This window comes from Protopterus annectens, chromosome 2.part0 (assembly GCF_019279795.1).
Source record: "Protopterus annectens isolate FY-2018-M chromosome 2.part0, PAN1.0, whole genome shotgun sequence".
Taxonomy (NCBI): Eukaryota; Metazoa; Chordata; order Ceratodontiformes; family Protopteridae; genus Protopterus; species Protopterus annectens.
Genome location: NC_056728.1, coordinates 434,954,387 through 434,972,099, shown reverse-complemented (window position 1 = coordinate 434,972,099; position 17,713 = coordinate 434,954,387). Strand labels below are relative to the sequence as shown.

General features: G+C 45.1%; 1 protein-coding gene across 2 annotated transcripts in view; it reads right to left on the bottom strand.

Annotated features, from left to right (window-relative positions):
* The window catches only part of VPS13A (vacuolar protein sorting 13 homolog A), a 4,910,496-nt gene that overhangs the window by 1,943,757 nt on the left and 2,949,026 nt on the right, over positions 1–17,713 (bottom strand). The window lies entirely within an intron of this gene.

Sequence of the window (17,713 nt, the reverse complement as noted above, 5' to 3'; positions counted from 1 at the left end):
GTTTGGTTTAGGGCCACACTGGACACCACCCTTTGGTATAAAGGAAGGATTAGTTCGTAAAGAAACTCCTGTCTTGATGAAAAATGAGGAAAGGTTCCACTGCCATTAGTGCCTGTACCTCCGAGACTCTTCTAGCTGAGGTTATTGCTAGTAGTAGGGCAGTTTTCCATGAAAGAAATTTTAAATCAGTTGAAAAAGCTGGTTCAAAGGGCAGCAGTGTAAGCTTTTCCAGGACAAAGTTGAGATCCCAAGTAGGTGTTGGAGCTCTTCTTGGCGGTCTTAAGTTCTTAGCCCTTCTGAGGTACTGTCTTAGGAGTGGATGCGAAAATAAAGGAGGATCTGTGCTGTAATGAGCTGAAATTGCTAAGGCGTGGATCTTAATAGAGGAAAAGGAAAGTCCTTTGTGTAACATCTCAGTTAGCCTCCAGAATGACATCCATAACAGCTTTGGATAAAGGTGTTGGCTGGTTGTTTAGGTAATTTGCCATGCAGCCAGGTTTAAAGTCTTGAGCTGGCTGTGTAGAATCAGATTGTCTCGCTGGGTGAGCAGGTGAGGAGTTTGTGGCAAAATCCATAGTGGGCCCTGGGCCATGGTCCTTAAAATTGGATACCAATGTTGGCGTGGCCAGTCTGGTGCAACGAGAATCATTTGTGGCCTCTCTAATATGACTTTCAGCAGTATCTTTGCTAGAAGAGACAGTGGAGGGAAGGCATACACTGTTATGTTTTCCAACTGAATGACAGGGCGTCCACTTTCCAAGCTAGTGGATGGAAGGTCCTTGTGCAAAATTTTTGAAGTTGGTGGTTGTGGGGGCTTGCAAACAGATCTATGTCTGGGCGTCCCCATTTTTGAGCTATCATTGCAAATACTTGTGGATCTAGTTTCCATTCGTGTGGATCCATGATGTTTCTGCTTAGGTCGTCTGTCAATGTGTTTTTCTTTCCTGGCAGGAATTGTGCTTGTAATTGAACCTGGTAAGACAATGCAGTGTTCCACAAGGTCATTGCTTGCCTGCATAGAGGGTAGGAATGTGTGCCCCCTTGCTTGTTTATGTACCACATAACTGTGGTGTTGTCTGTCCTTATTAGTAGTTGTCCTGGGTGTAGAAGGTCCTTGAAAGCTGTTAGGGCATTCTGCACTGCTAGCATTTCTTTTTGATTGATATGCAGGTGTCTCTGATCTGTAGTCCATTTGCCCTGAATGCACTGTCCTGCCATGTGTGCTCCCCAGGCATAGTCCAATGCATCCATTGTCATAGTTTGCCTGGCTGTGGGTAAGGTGAAAGGCTGACCCTTGTTGAGGTGAAATGCCTGTGCCCACCAAAGAAACTCCTGTTGAAGGCAGGGAATGAGTGGAATTGTTTCCAAGCTGTGGCTGTGCTGAGTCCATACACTTTTCAGGTACCATTGTAATTTCCTCATATGCAGTTTTGCAAATGGTATTAGTAGTATGCAAGATGCCATGAATCCCAAGGCCTGCAGAATTTTTCTTGCAGGGAGTTGGGTCTTTGTTGCCATTATTTTGAAATATTGAAACAGCTGTCGTTGTTTATCTGGTGTGAGATAAGCCATCTGGGCCGTTGTATTCAAGCTGGCACCCAGGAATATTATGTTTTGTGAGGGCACTAGTTTTGATTTCTTTTCGTTTACTGTGTACCCTAGGCAACTTAGAAGGTGTTTGACAAATGCCAGATGCTGTAAAAGAATGTCCTTGCTTTCTGCTTGAATAAGACAGTCATCCAGGTATGGGTATATTTGAATTCCTCTTTGTCTGCAGTATGCAATGACTGGTGCCAGGCATTTTGTGAAGACCCTGGGCACAGTAGATAAGCCAAAGGGCAGTGCAGAGAATTGATAATGCGTTGAACCTGCAATGAAGCGGAGGTATCTTCTGCAATTTTGTCTGATAGGGACATGCAGGTATGACTCCTTGAGGTCCAAAGTGACTAGCCAAGCATTCTTGCCCAGCATGGGAAGAAGCTGCTGTAGTGTTAGCATCTTGAATTTTGGCACTTGCAGATAGGTGTTCAGAATTGAAAGATCCAGAATGGGTCTCCATGCTTTGTCCTTTCTTGGAACTAGGAAGAGTCTTGAGTAAAATCCTTGTCCTTGCTCCTGTGAAGGTACCTGTTGAATGGCTCTCATATTCCTGAGAGCTGCAATTTGTTTTTGTGCCTCTGCCCATTGATTTGGTGGCAGGTTTGGCATTCCTTTGATCCTTGGTAAGGTATGAAAGTGGAATCTGTATCCTTGAGAGACAATGTTTAGAACCCATTTGTCCTTTGTGATGATGTGCCAGTTGTCTGCAAAAAATGCTAGTTTTCCTCCCAAGGGTCTTGCCAGGAGAGATTTGCTTGGTAGTTTGAGGATAGTCACTGTGTCTGCCTTCTGCTAGCTTGGGGCCTGTCTTCTCCTCCTTTCTGGGTAGCAGAACCCCATTGGCGAGGTTTGTAAGGGCCCTGTGACTGACCTCTGCCCCTTGGGCATCTGTATTTGCCCCTCTGTGATCTGTCTGATGGTGGAAAGGACCAATTTTTTGTTGGCCAATTTCTGCTTAAGTGAGGGGGTTGTCCCTGCAAGAAATCCTTGATCGTTTGCATAGATTTAGCCTTATCCTCCGTTTTCTTTAAAACCTCTTCTGCTTTGACACCAGATAATACATCTTGTTGTAAAGGTGCATCTAATAATTTTGCTTTAACATGGTCAGGGAGGGTTTGCTCTTTTAACCAAACATGTCTACGAATGACAGAGCCAGTAACAGCTGCTCTACAGGAAGCTTCCAATGAATCAAGTCTGCACTGTAATGTATGCTTCCCCACCTGTTCAGCAGCATGCAACAGATCCTGCATTTCCTTGAATTCAGGCTGTTCTGAATGTGTGCTCATTTTTTGTTTTAACTGAGACATCAGGAATTGTTAATATTTCAACATGTGAAACTGGCAATTTAACACTCTCATAGCCAGAGTTGCAGAGGTGTATATTTTCTTTCCCCATCTATCTAGGGCTCTGGAATCTCTTTCAGAGGGCACAGGATTTTAGCCATAGAAGCTTTTGCTCCCTTAGGACCCTGGGAAATGGTTTCTGGGTCAGCTATAGAGCTTTTACAAAGGAATTTGTGTGAGTCAGGTACTCTGTAGTATCTGTCTGGTTTGGCTGGAGCAGGAGGTTGAGAGTCTGGATTTAAACTAGACTCCAAGTAGACATCATCCACAATATCTAAAACAGGAGGGATAGCAAGAGGTCTGTGCTGGGGTAATAAAAGGAACTCTCGGAGCCTTTTCTTAGAATCTGAGTAATCCTGGCCTTCCCAGTGGAAATGTTCCCTCATGGTATGTAATGTTTCCCCAAAGGAATAGCCTTCAGGGGGAGACGCGGAGGGAATAGAGTCTTCAGCATCAGAATCCTCATAAGGTGGAAAAGTGTAATCCTGTTCCTCAGAAGAATCTGAGGAGAGAGAAACCTGGTCAGAGGATGCATAATCCTCCTCTTGTCCTGGTCTTATCAGGAGGGGGACGGGAACCCCTGATAAGGGTAATTAAATCTTCAGCCATCTTAAGCATCTGTTTCTTAGGCATGGGGCCTTGACCTGTAGACTGATGAACAGTTTTCTTAGGCTTTAAAGGAGTTTTAAGCTTAGCATAAGATTTAATGGAGAGTGTAGTCGGTCTGAAGACACCTTCTGCAACCAAAGGTGTTTCCTCTGCACCAGTGTCTAAATCTGCTCCGGTGTCGGTAGATGGTTGCGTCGGCCTAGCAGACTCCGCTTGGGAGTCTGCAGCTGTCTGGGGTTCCAGCTCTGCGGTAGTCAGGGGCTGTGTAGGTGCCTCACTGAAAACCGGAGAACCGGTGACAGGCCCAGCTGAGGCCTCGGGGTCTGGCTTATTCCCAGGCTGCCTGTCCTTATCCTTGCGTTTTTTATGAATTGCGGTCGTCGGCTGCTCCAACGGCATGATATAATTAAATGTCCTACCAAAGTAATGCTGTGCAAAGTCAAAACGGCAGTTGATAAGTGCATTTATTAAACCTAGCGCAAAACCGACATCCTGAGGTCATCGTGGTCTGAGCCTAGGCAAGGAATACAATAGGAATGGAAGTCCTTATGAGGTATTTGCTTCCCACAAGAAATGCAATTGTTAACTTTTTCTGACATCGGGCTGAGGCAAGAAAATGTTCCCCAATGGGGTACTTAGCTTTATTGAAGACTTCGGACTGAAATTCAAATCGAAAATCTCAGGTGTCAGCCGACCGGCACTTGTGAACTGCTTCTGCTTCGGGCACCGCGCAGCAAGAAAGACTGAAGAAAATGGCGTCGTATGCCTCTTATATACCCCTGGCGCACTGACGTCAGGGAAGAAGTGACAGCAACTGACACCGGACCAAGACTTTGGAATTCGGGCCGACTGTGGGACCACCTGACGGCAGGATAACCCAAGTATGACTGCAGCAGGGTAACATGATAAACATCACTGAAACTACTTCTTCAGTTGTCTGTTTTCAAATGAGGTTTTTTTTGATGTTCCCCACAACTTCATCAAATCCTGGAAGACCCCCCCTCATTCAATTTCCTTTCAGGAGGGTTTGTCCTGGTCCTGCTCAGTTTCTCTGCCTCTATGTTTTGCTCTGACAGAATGCAAGATGTTTGGGGGGTTAAAAAATGCTGAAGAGTTAACTCCCAAGCCATCCCTGACAGCCTGCATAGCAGGCATGATCTCATACCTCTCTGTTTATGTACCACATATGTGATACTGCCTGTAATCAATTGAAGAGGTTCTGGGGACCATATGAAATGAAGAGATTTCAAGTCATGGATAACATCCAACATCTCTTTTAAGTTGATGTGCTTTTGTCCGTCTGAAGGACTCGCAGTCCTTGCACTTTTACCCCTCAGGAAACTGCTCCTAAAGCAAAATCTGACATACCTTTGGTGACAGATTGGTTTGGGGTCTGAGGAGAGAGAGACATGGGTACAGCTGGATTTGTTGTCTCCACCAAAGTACTTTCCTTTTTTATAAAGTCCAAAACAGGGATTTGACACTCCAGAGAATGCAAATGCTGTACTTACCATAACATTCCATCAGTGTTGTCTATTTTCATTCTTCTTTAACTTATGGGTTAGGATCTGACTCAGCCGTTACCTCTAGCTCATGGCCACCAACTCTCAAGCTCCTTTCCTACCCATAATGCATTATGCCTAATGTCCTTCAGATCCTAGTTGCAGCTTGAGAGAAAGAGAGTCTATAAAAGAATTACCACAACTGGAGTTCAACACAAGGAAATTATGGTGCCCCTAAGAGTCTCACTCCTCAAGAAGTCACTTGTGAGAAAATGGAGGGGGATGGAAGGTGGGGAGCAGAGGAAGAATAAAAATAGACAACACAAATGGAATGTTGTAAGTACATAAGTTCTTTATCTAATGTCAATTTTCATTCATTCCTCACCATATGGGACAGAGTTCCCAGCTACCTAAACTCCTGGCTGGACTCTAAGGAAGGATATTCCTGAGTACAGTTGAGCCAAAGGCTGCTCTTCCCCTTGAGAACAGATCTAGTTTGTAATGAGTGATAAAGGTATGAGAATTTGATCAAATAGTAGCCGAACAAATATCATCCATGGATGCTCCAGACTGGAATACAGTGGAAGTAGCCATAAATCTAGCTGAATGACCTTTTAATGGTTTTGGTAAAAGGAGAGTAAGTATAGTGCAGACAAATGAGTTGCAATCCATCAACCATCCGGCTATAATCACCTTTGTGACTAATTCGCCCATCTTGTGACGTGCAAAGGAAACAAAGAGCTGGTCTGTCTTTTTAATCTGTTTTGTTCTGTGTAGGTAAAAACGCAATTGCTTATGAACATCCAGTAAGTGCAGCATACATTCTCCTTTATTTGTAAAGTTTTCGAAAAATATGGGCCAAGTTAATGGATTGGTTAATGTTGAATTCTGACACCACTTTAGGTAGGAAGGAAGCACTGGTACATAAAGTGACCCTGTTCTTGTGGGAAATCAAATATGGGAGCTTAGAAGATAATGCTTGAAGACCTGAAATTCTATCAGATGCAATTGAAACTAAAAAGATAGTCTTCCAGGTTAAGAATTTTAGATCACATTTAGTTGCAGGTTCAAAGGGAGACGGTGTCAAGGTTTGCAGTACCAAATTTAAATCCCATGGTGGTACAGGATCTTTGTAAGGAGGTCTAAGTGGACGAGTACCTCGCAAAAATGCTTTGCATAGTTTAGAGGACGCCAGGGAAGAATTCTGAAACCCTACATGGAAATTTGAAATGGCTGCAAGTTGGACTTTGATAGTCGAACTAGTACCCTCATTAAATAAACTTGCTAAAAATTCAAGAACAGAATGTATCAGGGCTGAGAAAGGTTCTTTCTGATTCTGCTCTGCCCGACAAATAAATATTCTCCATTTACTTCTATAGAGTTTTCTCATAGAGATTTTATGGGAAGAGAACAGAATGAAAGGACACGCAAAGAGAGCATAGGTTGCCTGGCTATCAATGGAATTGGAGAAACTATGCAGTCAGTTTAAAGCCTGAGATGTCTGGGTGCATGATTCCTGTAAGGTGAGACAGAAGGTCTGGAGTCGGATCCAGAATCTAAGGTGGGTACAGAAGATGAGGCCAAAGGAAGAGGAACCAAATTTGCCGAGGCCACTAAGGTGCAATGAGGATAACTTTGCTCTTCAACCTGGCTGCTTTCTCCAGGAATTTGGAAATTAAAGGAGTCCGTGGATAAATGTATAGAATTCTGGGGGGGCAATCGTGGAGTACAGCATCCCTTAGTGACTCCCCTGGAGGGGAGATTAGGGCAAAGAAGCTGCTGCACTTGCTGTTTAGGGGAGATCCAAAGAGATCGCAGGAAGGATGGCCCCAATGATGGAAAATCATGTCCATCACTTTGTTGCTGAGACCACTCGTGAGGTAGTAAGATGGACCTTGCTCAGTGTGTCTGCTATCACATTGGACTTCCCCCTAAATATGCATTACAATTAATAAGTAGTTGGAAGAAATCACCCACTGTCAAACCCTCAGGGCTTCTCGACACAAGAGCTAAGATCTGGTTAATCCTTGTTTATCTATCTACCAATCTACCGACATGTTGTCCATTTGGATCACAATCATTCTGACAGGGAGAGAGTTTTGGAATGCTTGCAACACCAAAAGCACTGCTCTCATTTCCAGAACACTGACATGCAAGTTGGCCTCCTTAGGGGACTAAGTGCCTTGGATGGTCTTCCCCAGAAAATGCACCCACCCAATCTAGGAAGCATATGTGGCCACTGTGGCCTTGGGCGGAGGAAGAATGAAGGGATGGCCTAGCAACAGTTGTGATTGCATCCACCAGGAAAAGATACTTTTTGCATACCTGAGATATTCTTATCTTTGTCGACATAGGCTGAGACAGAATTGACCACTGTGTTTGTAGCATCCATTGCAGAATTGTCATGTAATATCTTACTAAAGGAGCTAAAACTATTGCCGTTGATCCCATGACTTTTAGAATCAATTGAGCTGAAATTGTGGTACTGCAAATTATTTTCTTGATCTGATTTCTTATTGTTTGTACTCTTGAAAGGGGAAGAGATGCTACCATAGACAATGCATTGAACATTAATCCTACAAATTCTAATGTCCGAGTTAGCTGTAATAGTGACTTGTGATTGATGGTTATTGCAAGATTTGAACTCTAACACTTGGTTTAATGCTTGTACCATGTGATGCTTGGCTGCTGAGGTAATGAGTCACTCATCCAAATATGCAACCACCTGGAATCCCTGCAGTCTCAAGTGAGCTGCTACTACTGTCATATACATGGTGAACACCCTGGGGGCTGTGGTGAGGCCAAAGGGCAGTGCTATGAACTGGTAGGCTTCTGGCTGGGAGCCAGACATCAAGTACCTTCTGGATCATCTGTTCATTTTTATGTGATAGTATGCATTCTGATAGTCTATGAAAGGGATGAATGACCTTAAAGTGACCATCCAGAACTCGGGGCACCAAATCTATTTGTTCAACACATTGAGATCTAAAATTGGTCGCCAGTCCCATTTTCTTTGGCACTAAAAAGAATCTTGAGTAAGTTCCAGAATCTATTTGGTCTGGAGGGACCTCCTGGATGACTCTTTCTTCTAGCAGCTTTTGAATTTCCAGTGCTGCTGCTTCCCTCTCGGTGGAACATCAGAGATTTTCCTGGGTAACAGCTGTGAGGGAAAAGGGAATAATATAACTTCCGGAAATGATTCTCTGCGCCAAGTATCCTTTGTTGTGTTTAGCCATGTTTCCTGGTGCAGAGATAAGCGACCCCTGACTGCCTCCAGAGATAGGCAATCAGGCCTTCTTTCAGGAGTCCTGATAGGTTCTATCGGAAGATGCATCTCTAGATGCTCGGTTTTGCGGGCCTCCTTTGCCACGGGGTGTCTTCTACCTTTATCGCTCCGCCTGTGCCTCTGGGGAACTACCTCCATGTGTACCCTGGAAAGGAACCCGAGACTGCCTAAACCACATCTTTCGATCTCCCATTGATTCCTGGAAGAAGTCCATTGAGGGGTCGAAAAATGTATGTCCACAGCAGACAGGGTCTTTCTGTCCTTCTCTCACCTGGAGAGTGTCTCTTTTGCTGTGGGGCAAAACAAAGAACAGTCAAAAGGAGCAGTGAAAAAAGACAACTTGAAGGGTTCTGCAAAATCACACAGGTCCATCCAAGCATGCCTTCTGATGGAAATGCCTAAGCCCACAGCCCTTAAGACACCTTCTGCAGCAGGCGAGAGAAGTCTCATGGACAAATTTGCATGGATTGAAGGGCAGCCAACTGTGAAGCCACAGAAGTTTGAGCTTCTGCAGTAGTGGCCCCTGAAAAGGGAGTTTGAAAGTTCCTTAATTAAGTCCCTTTGCAATGTCGTGAAATGTGCCAAGTACTTCAGCGATCGGATAGCAAATATCGCTGAAGCATATACTCGCTTCCCAAATCTGTCCAGTGCCCAAGAATCTCTATTAGGGGGGTGGACAGTATAACACTGTTCCGCGAGCTCCTTCTTTGTAGCTGCTGCCATGATCATTGCATCACCTGGGTACTCCCTTACTCTAATGTTATCTTCCTACCTGTGGAGCCAGATTTCTGTCTGGTCACTTGGGGATTGGCTCAACTGTATCAGGTTCCTTCCATTCTCACCTAGAATCCAAATCAATATATTCATCAGTGGAAGAAGCGACCCAGGAGAAAGATGGGCTAGTACCAAAAACTTCCAGAAATATGGACTCTTCAGGAGTTGGGTTTTGGACAGACCAACCACCCTTCGGTTTACGGATCTCAAGAATGTCTCCAAATGAGATGTCATCAGGTGAGAATTTGGGAGACCCTTTGCTCTCATCAAAGTCAGTATCTTTGTCAAGGCCAAAAGGAGGCAATGAGGATAACCTTACTCTTCAACCTGTATACTTTCTTCAGGAATCTGGGAATCGGTGGTACTACAGGAAAGGCATAAAGTAGACAGGGGGACCAAGCATGGACTAGAGCATCCCTTGCAGACTGTCCCCGTGGAGGGATCAAGGCAAAGTACCTGCTGCATTTATTGTTGAGGGGGAATGCAAACAGATCACAGCAGAGTTGACCTCATTTGAGAAAAATCATATTTGCCGCTAAATGATTCAGAGACCACTCATGAAGCATCAGTAGAACTTGGCTGAGCCTGTCTGCCAGGATGTTGAATTCCCCCAGCATGTGCATTGCAATTAGAAAGCAGTTGGTAGAGATCACCCATTGCCGCACTTTCACTGCTTCTCAACAGTGGGTAAGATCAGATTCCTCCCCGCTTGCTGATGTACCAGACTACTGACATAGTATCTGACTGTATTGCAATGGTCCCTAGAAGAAGAAAGCTGTGAAGTGCTTGCAACCCTTGAAGGACCACTCTCATCTCTAGGACATGGATATGCAATTTGGTTTCCTGAGGAGTCCACATACCTTAGACATTCCCACCCAGAAAATACCCTAGTTCACCCCATCTGGGAGGCATCCATCAACAACGCTGCATTCAGAGGGGAAAGAACAAAGGGGCATCCCTGCGTGAACTCTAAGGAATTAAGCCACCAAAGAAGGGAGTCTTTGCATACTTCTGATACCTTGATCGGAAGGTGTAAGGGTTGTTTGTGTAATGACCATTGAACTGCTAATGTCCACTGTAAGATTCTCAAGTGTAAGCATGCTATAGGTAATAGAGTTATTGTGGCAGCCATTGAGCCCAAAGCCCTGAGCACCAGACTTGTTGTGGGGGCTGGTATAGCCAGAATCTGTTGATATGCAGCCTTAAATTTGAAATCCTGTCAGGTGTGAGGTAGGCCTGGGTTCTTGCTGTGACCAGACATGCTCCTATAAAATCTATGGTTTGTACTGGGTGTAACTGTGATTTTTGCGTGTTGCTGGCTATGCTGAAAGAGGGAGCTAGCTGTAATAGGTAGCCCCTAGTTTGAACGAGTAGATGCCTGGTTGGAGCAGTTAAGAGACAAGTCATCCAGATATGGAAACACATGGAATCCCCGCAGTCTGAGATGAGCCGCAACTACTGTTATGAATTTGGTGAACACCATGGGGGCTGTGGTGAGACCAAATGGGAGTGACCTGAATTGGTAATGGCTGGGTCCCAGCTTGAAACAAAGTGCCTTCTGGAGCATCTGTCCATTTTGATGTGGTAATATGCATCCTTAAGGTCTATAGAGCACATACAGTCATCCATTCTGGAAACAGGTAGAATGGACTGGACCGTGACCATCCTGAATTTTAAATTCTTTACTGATTTGTTCAGCAATGTCAGGTCCAGGATCAGCCTCTGGTCCCCTGTCTTTTTTGGTACTAAAAAGAATCTTGAGTAAATGCCCCATCCAATTTGGTTGGGGGACTTCCTGGATACCTCTTTTTGCAGCAGTTTTGAAATTTCTTGAGCTGCTGTCTCCCTCTGATTGGGTGGAACATTGGGGAGGTGAGCATTTGGTTTGGGTTTTTTTGAAAAGGGAATTAAGTACCCTCTGGATATGATCCTTAGCACCCACTGGTCATTGGTGATGGCTGTCCAGGCTTCTAGGTGCAAGGAAAAGTGTCACCGACTGCCTCCAGAGGACGACAGTTGGGCAACCTTTCAGGAGTACTGGAAGGATCTGTTCGAGAGGAATCTCAAGACTCTGAGTACTGTGGACCCCCTCTGTCATGGGGGCGGCATCTCCCATTATATCTGTTACCCACCTGCCTCTGGGGGAAAAATCTCCCTGAGATTCCTGAAAAGGACCTTGAGATTTCTTGAATCACAATCTTTTCCCCCCATGCTGATTTCTGGAGAAGGATCTTTGTGGGGTAGAAAAAAGGATTCTGATAGCAGACAAGGTCTTCCCATCTTTCTCACTACAGGAGAGTGTCTGTCTGACAGTGGGGGCGAACAAAAATGATCCCTTACAAGGTGCATTGACAAATCACCCCCTTGAAAGATTCTACAAAGTCAGATAGCCACATCCAGGCATGATGCCTAATGACAATGCCCGAACCGGCAGCCCTACAGCCACCCTCTGCAGTGTGGGAAATTAACCACATGAACGCTTTGGATATTGATTGTAAAGTTCCCAATCTGGAAGAAAATGTCTTCTGTTTCCTCAGCAGATGTGGATGCCAGGGTACAGCTTGAGTTCTTTGAGGAGCTCCCTCTGTAACCTAGTAAAGTGGGATAAGCAGTTTAACGCTCGTAAGGTAAAAGTAGCCAAAGCGTAAACACTCTTGCCAAACTTGTCCACAGCCCTAGATTCTCTGTTAGGGGAATGGACGTTGGAGGGTTCCTAAGCTAGCTCCTTCTTAGTGGCTGCTGCAATCACCATGGCATCTAATGTGTCCTACCTGTGGGTGGTCTAAATATTTTGTGAGCCTTCTTTGGGATGGGCTCCACAGTATCTGGTTCCTTAAAGACCCTGGTAGATACAAGGTCAATAAGAGCATCTGTAGGGGGGACACCCAGCAAGTAGATGGGTCAGACCAAAAGTCTCAAAATGCACTGTTTCTTCTGAGGTGGGGTTTTGGGTAGACCAACCACCTCTTTGGTGGAGTATCTCTAAGATGTCTGCAAAACGACATCATCAAGTGGAGATCATGGGGACCTCTCCCCTTCCTCAAAATCAGTGTCAGTAGTGATTAATTCCTGGGAAGGAAGTCAGGGAGCCTCTTTCACATCATCTTTTCTGAGGAACCTCCTTGGTGGGATGCTCCAGGAGGTGACAGAAGAAAGTTGGGGTTCCACTGATGGAAGGGGTTGGAGGCTCCCAAGGGCTTGTTCCAGTGGTAGACGAGAGACCTCAGATACAGACTCCATGGGAGAGGGAAGCAGTTCCGAAGGAGTAAGAACCGAGGCTTTCCTAGGATGGGAGAACCCTCTCCACCACTTTGAAGGCAGCGGGACTCAAGAGTACCCAACAGTCGTCTATCAGGAGCCGAAGCTATCGGAACAGACATCTCTCCCCAGCACCCAAAATCCTCTGCTCTAAAGGAGGAGTCGGCACCCAGCTGTCTAAAGCCAGAGGGCAAGAGACAGCTCCGAAAACTTCAGAGTCGAGGTCAACCCCCGGACACTATGTCGAAGCTGCAGAGACAAGCATGTCAGGGAGGGTGTTGGAGACAATGTGATAACAGCTATCGGTTCCAACATCTCAGTTCTTGAGACCAATGTACCCTAAGGGTCCAAAGCCGAAGGTTGGATCAGAGAAGGAGCGACAAAGCGGAAAGTGTAAAGTTTGCTCATGGATCCAGTGGAGGATGGAGCTGGCAAAACCCCCATATGAATCTGTGCCTGGAGAAATTGCCTCATTAACCTATCCACATTGTTCTTGGATAAGCTACGAGAGGACCTGGTGGAAGAGGACCCTGAGGGTGGCCTGGATGTTTTTCTAAGGGAGACCTCCCAGAGGGGCTATCTTTGCACCAACACACACAGCTCTGAGCTAGAAAGTAGAGCACAAGGCAGAGGAGGGCAATGTGGAGTCAAAAGGGTCAGTTCTGGGGATTTTCATTTCTGAAGATTTTTAGCTCCTTCCTGATAGGCTCAGAGACAGAAGAAGACTGCCTATCCGGGGAGTGTTTTGTGGTCTTCTGGGTCTCCTTATGTTTCCTGGAGGGAGTCTGAGCCCGTGAAGTTGAGGGAACAGCAAAAGTAGAAGACAAAGGAGCAAACCCTTTAGGATGAGTATATGTTCCTCCGATCAGCGACAGCATGCAGATGGAAGTCCTTATACACAGTACAAGAACTGTCTAGGCAAGCAGGGCCTAAACAGTGCATGCACTCCCTGTGAGCATCAGACAACGGGATCTTGTACCCACAGGAAGTGCATTTTTTAAAACCTAAAGGTTTGTCTGATATGGTATCAGGCTTAGGATCAGCCATAACAAAAAACTTTTTTCTTTTTTTTTAAAAAGGAGAGCGAGAGACAGTGAGAAAAAAGTTATGTCGGGCAGAAACCCAAATAAACTCTAAATACTAAACTAGTCTGTGATGTCCAGATAATACCCCACCAGACTGTCAACATTAATGTGACATCTCCCATTATCCTGGGTCAGTAACTAAGGAGCTTCAATCCTCACTACTGACTCCCAATGAGAGATTGTCACTTAAACAGGAATAATATTTTTTACAATTTTCCCCTAACAGCACAACAGGAAAATGCTCTATAGCCTGGGATTGGACTGTACACTTCTTTTCACCTCAAATATAACAAGTTGTTACGTACTCATCATAATGTTCGATGTATGTAGTCCATCCCGCCTCACATTCTTACCCGTGGGTTCGGAGCCGAACCTCGTCTCCGACTCGGCCATACTCTAGCTCAAAGTCTTTCAATTGGCTGGGATAAGAAGGTATCCCATGCTGCACTGCTCCCTTTTCCCAGATTTAGTTTGCTGAGAGCTCAATCACTCACTTCTCCATACACAACACATAGAGAAGGAAGAACATACTAACCAAAAAGGAATTTGAAACCAAACCTAAACCTAGGTCCTCCAGGATGGGGGAAGGAGGGGGGGGGGTAAGTAAGAATGTGAGGCGAGATGGACTACATACATCGAACGTTATGGTGAGTACATAACTTCTTGATGTTATGTAGTCCAATCTCGCCTACATTCTTACCCATGGGACAGCGTCCCCAGCACCTGAATCCTGGGAGGCTCAGTGGAAAATACTCCTGAGCACTGTGGAACCAAAGGAAGACCTGCCTCTGGACACCAAATCTAACTTGTAGTGAGTAACAAAGGTGTGAGGAGATGCCCATGTAGCCGCAGAACAAATATCATCCATAGACAATCTGGCCTGAAAAGATGTAGATGTAGACACAGATCGGGTAGAATGAGCCTTCACTCAAAATGGTAAATCCCTGCCACCTGAAGCATAAATGAAGGAAATACAACTGGAGATCCATCTAGACAAGGTGACTTTGGAAACAGGAGACGCAATCCTGTTTGCCGAAAATGAGACAAACAACTGATCCGATTTTCTAAGATCCTTCGTTCTATGTAAATAGAATCGTAATTGTCTGTGTACATCCAGCTGATGAAATCTAAATTCTGCCTTGTTCGAGAACTCTGGAAAGAATACAGGTAGTTCAATGGATTGGTTTAGATTACTAACGGAAGCCACTTTCAGTAGAAAGGAAGGGTTTGGTCCGAGAGAAACCCTGTCCTTATGAAAAATCAAGTAAGGTGGTCTAACTGATAAGGCTTGAAGCTCCGAGACACGTCTGGCTGAAGTGATGGCTACCAAAAAGATGGTCTTCCAAGCCAAATATTTTAAATCACAAGTGTCTGCAGGCTCAAAGGGGGGAGCGAAGTGAGACATTGTAGAACAAATTTAAGTCCCAAGGCATAACTGGGTCAAAAACGCAGCATAGTGCCCTTCAGGAAAGCCTTACAAAGTCTATGTGCCATGAGACTAGGCTCATCAGCAACGTGAAAGGTGGAAATAGCCACCAACTGGACCTTAATAGTTGCGGCCGCTGATCCCTGGTTGAAAAGCATGGAGAGGAACTCCAGGACTGACAAAATTGGAGCTGTATAAGGATCAATTTGTCTTGCATGTGCCCATATGGAAAATCTCTTCCATTTGCTGGAATAGATTTTTCTGGTGGAAGGCTTATGCGAGGTAGACAGAATATGAACCACTTCTGGCGAAAAATGATGAAGCCTGACTAATGATGAAAGTGGAGGAGCCAGGCTGTCAACTGGCATGTCTGAAGAGAGGGATGGAGCTGCCCTGACATATGAGTCAGTAGATCTGGTTGAGGGTCCAGAATCTAGGGGGCGTCCACAAGGTAAGGATGGAGAAAGGGGAACCAAATTTGACGAGGCCAGTGTGGAGCAATCAGAATCATTTTGCTTCTCAAAGATTGCGTTTTCTGAATAACCTTTGTCAGCAGAGGAAAGTACAGTTTTGTACCTACCATAAATGTAGATGTTCGAGTGTCTTCACTGCTGCAGTCATTACACTTGGGTTATCCTGCCATCAGGCAGGCCCGCAGTCGGCCTGAGTTCCAAAGTCTTGGTCCTGCGTCGGTTGCTGTCGCCTCTTCCCTGACATCAGTGCGCCAGGGGTATATAAGAAGCAACTGACGCCATTTTCTTCATTTTTTCTTGCCCCAGATGTCAGGTGCTCCCAAAAATGGCAGGCAATACATATTGCTAATAAAACATACAAAAAAGGTAAAAATAAAACCTTCAGTAACCAGCAAATACACCACATAGGTAGTATAGGTTAGTCCCAGATAAGAAAGAGGGGCTGGCGGGTGGGTAACCTGGACTGCAGCAGTGAAGACACTCGAACATCTACATTTATGGTAGGTACAAAACTGTACTATGTTCATCGTGTTTCACTGCTGCAGTCATTACACTTGGGTAGAATCCCAAAGCTGAGTTTGGGTGGCTGGCTCTATAGAGGATTGGTGTGGCTATGAGGCCCTGCACCACTGCAGTGGCAAAGCCAACTCTGGATCTAGAATAAAGAGGCAAAAGGTAATGCTTGGCAAAGGTGGGCACTGAACTCCAAGTTGCAGCTTCCAAGATATCTTTGGTAGGTACTCCTCTAAGATAGGCAGTAGAAGTGGCAGTTGACCTGGTGGAATGTGGTCTAATATTACTAGGTACAGGTTTCCCACTTTGTGTGTAGCAGAACCAGATACAGTGTCCTATCCACTTTGAAATGGTCTTCTTTGAAATAGCCTTTCCCTGTGATCCTGCAGCATATGATACAAACAATTGTTCAGATTTTCTGAAAGCTTTTGTTTTGTCCAAGTAGAAGCGCAATTGCCTGTGTATGTCCAAGGAATGTAGAAGTCCCTCCTCCTTTATTCTGGGGATTTGGATAAAATGTTGGCAAGTGAATAGTTTGGTTAAGAGCCACACTGGATACCAACTTAGGCATAAAGGTAGGGTTTGTTCTTAAAGAAACCCTGTCTTGGCGGAAAATGATGAAAGGCTCCACTGCCATTAGTGCCTGCAGTTCTGAGACTCTTCGTGCTGAGGTTATTGCCAGAAGCAGAGCAGTTTTCCATGCTATATATTTTAACTCTGCTGAATTGGCTGGTTCAAAAGGAGGCAAAGTGAGCTTTTCCAAAACGAAATTGAGGTCCCAAGTTGGTGTTGGTGCTCTCCGGGGCAGTCATGTTTTTATCCCCTCTGAGGTACTGCTTTAGCAATGGGTGAGAGAAAATAGGAGGATCTGTGTTGTAATGAGCCGAGATGGCAGAAGCATGAATCTTAATGGATGAGAAGGATAGTCCTTTGTCCAGCATCTCAGAGAAGTATAGTAGCATCTGAGGAATGTTAAGGACCAGAGGATCAAGGTTTTGAGCCTGGTTCCAGGCAGAGAATCTCTTCCACTTGTCTGAATAAGATTTCCTGGTGCTAGGCCTCCTGGCCTCCAAAATGACATCCATAACAGCTTTAGAGAGAGAAGCAGTCTGTTTGGCTAATGAATCTGCCATGCAGCCAGGTTTAAGGTTTTGAGCTGACTGTGCAGAATCTGATTGTTTTGCTGAGTCAGACGGTGTGGAATATGAGGCAAAATCCAAGGTGGGCCTTGAGCTAAGTTCTTTAAGATTGGGTACCAATGCTGGAGTGGCCAGTCTGGAGCAATCAGAATCATCTGTGGTTTTTCTTGTCTGGCTTTTAAGAGTACCTTTGTAAGGAGAGGCAGAGGTGGGAAGGCATAAACATGTAGACTTTTCCAGCTGAATGAAAGAGCATCCACTTTCCATGCTTGTGTGTGATAAGTCCTTGTGCAGAATTTTTGTAGTTGGCACCCCCATTTTTGCATTATCATGCTGAAAACTTGTGGATTTAATTTCCACTCGTGAGGATCCATGATGTTTCTCCTTAAGTCATCTGCCAGAGTGTTTTTCTTTCCTGGCAGGAATTGTGCTTGCAGATGGACTTGATAAGTTAGAGCTGTGTTCCACAAGGTCATGGCTTGTCTGCATAGGGGGTAAGAATGAGTGCCCTCTTGTTTGTTTATGTACCACATTACAGTGGTGTTGTCTGTCTTTAATAGTAATTGTCCTGGATGCAGAAGATCTTTGAAAGCTGTAAGGGCATTTTGTACAGCCAACATCTCTTTTTGATTGATGTAAAGATGCATTTGGTCTGTGGTCCATTTGCCCTGAATACATTTTCCTGCCATGTGTGCTCCCCAGGCGT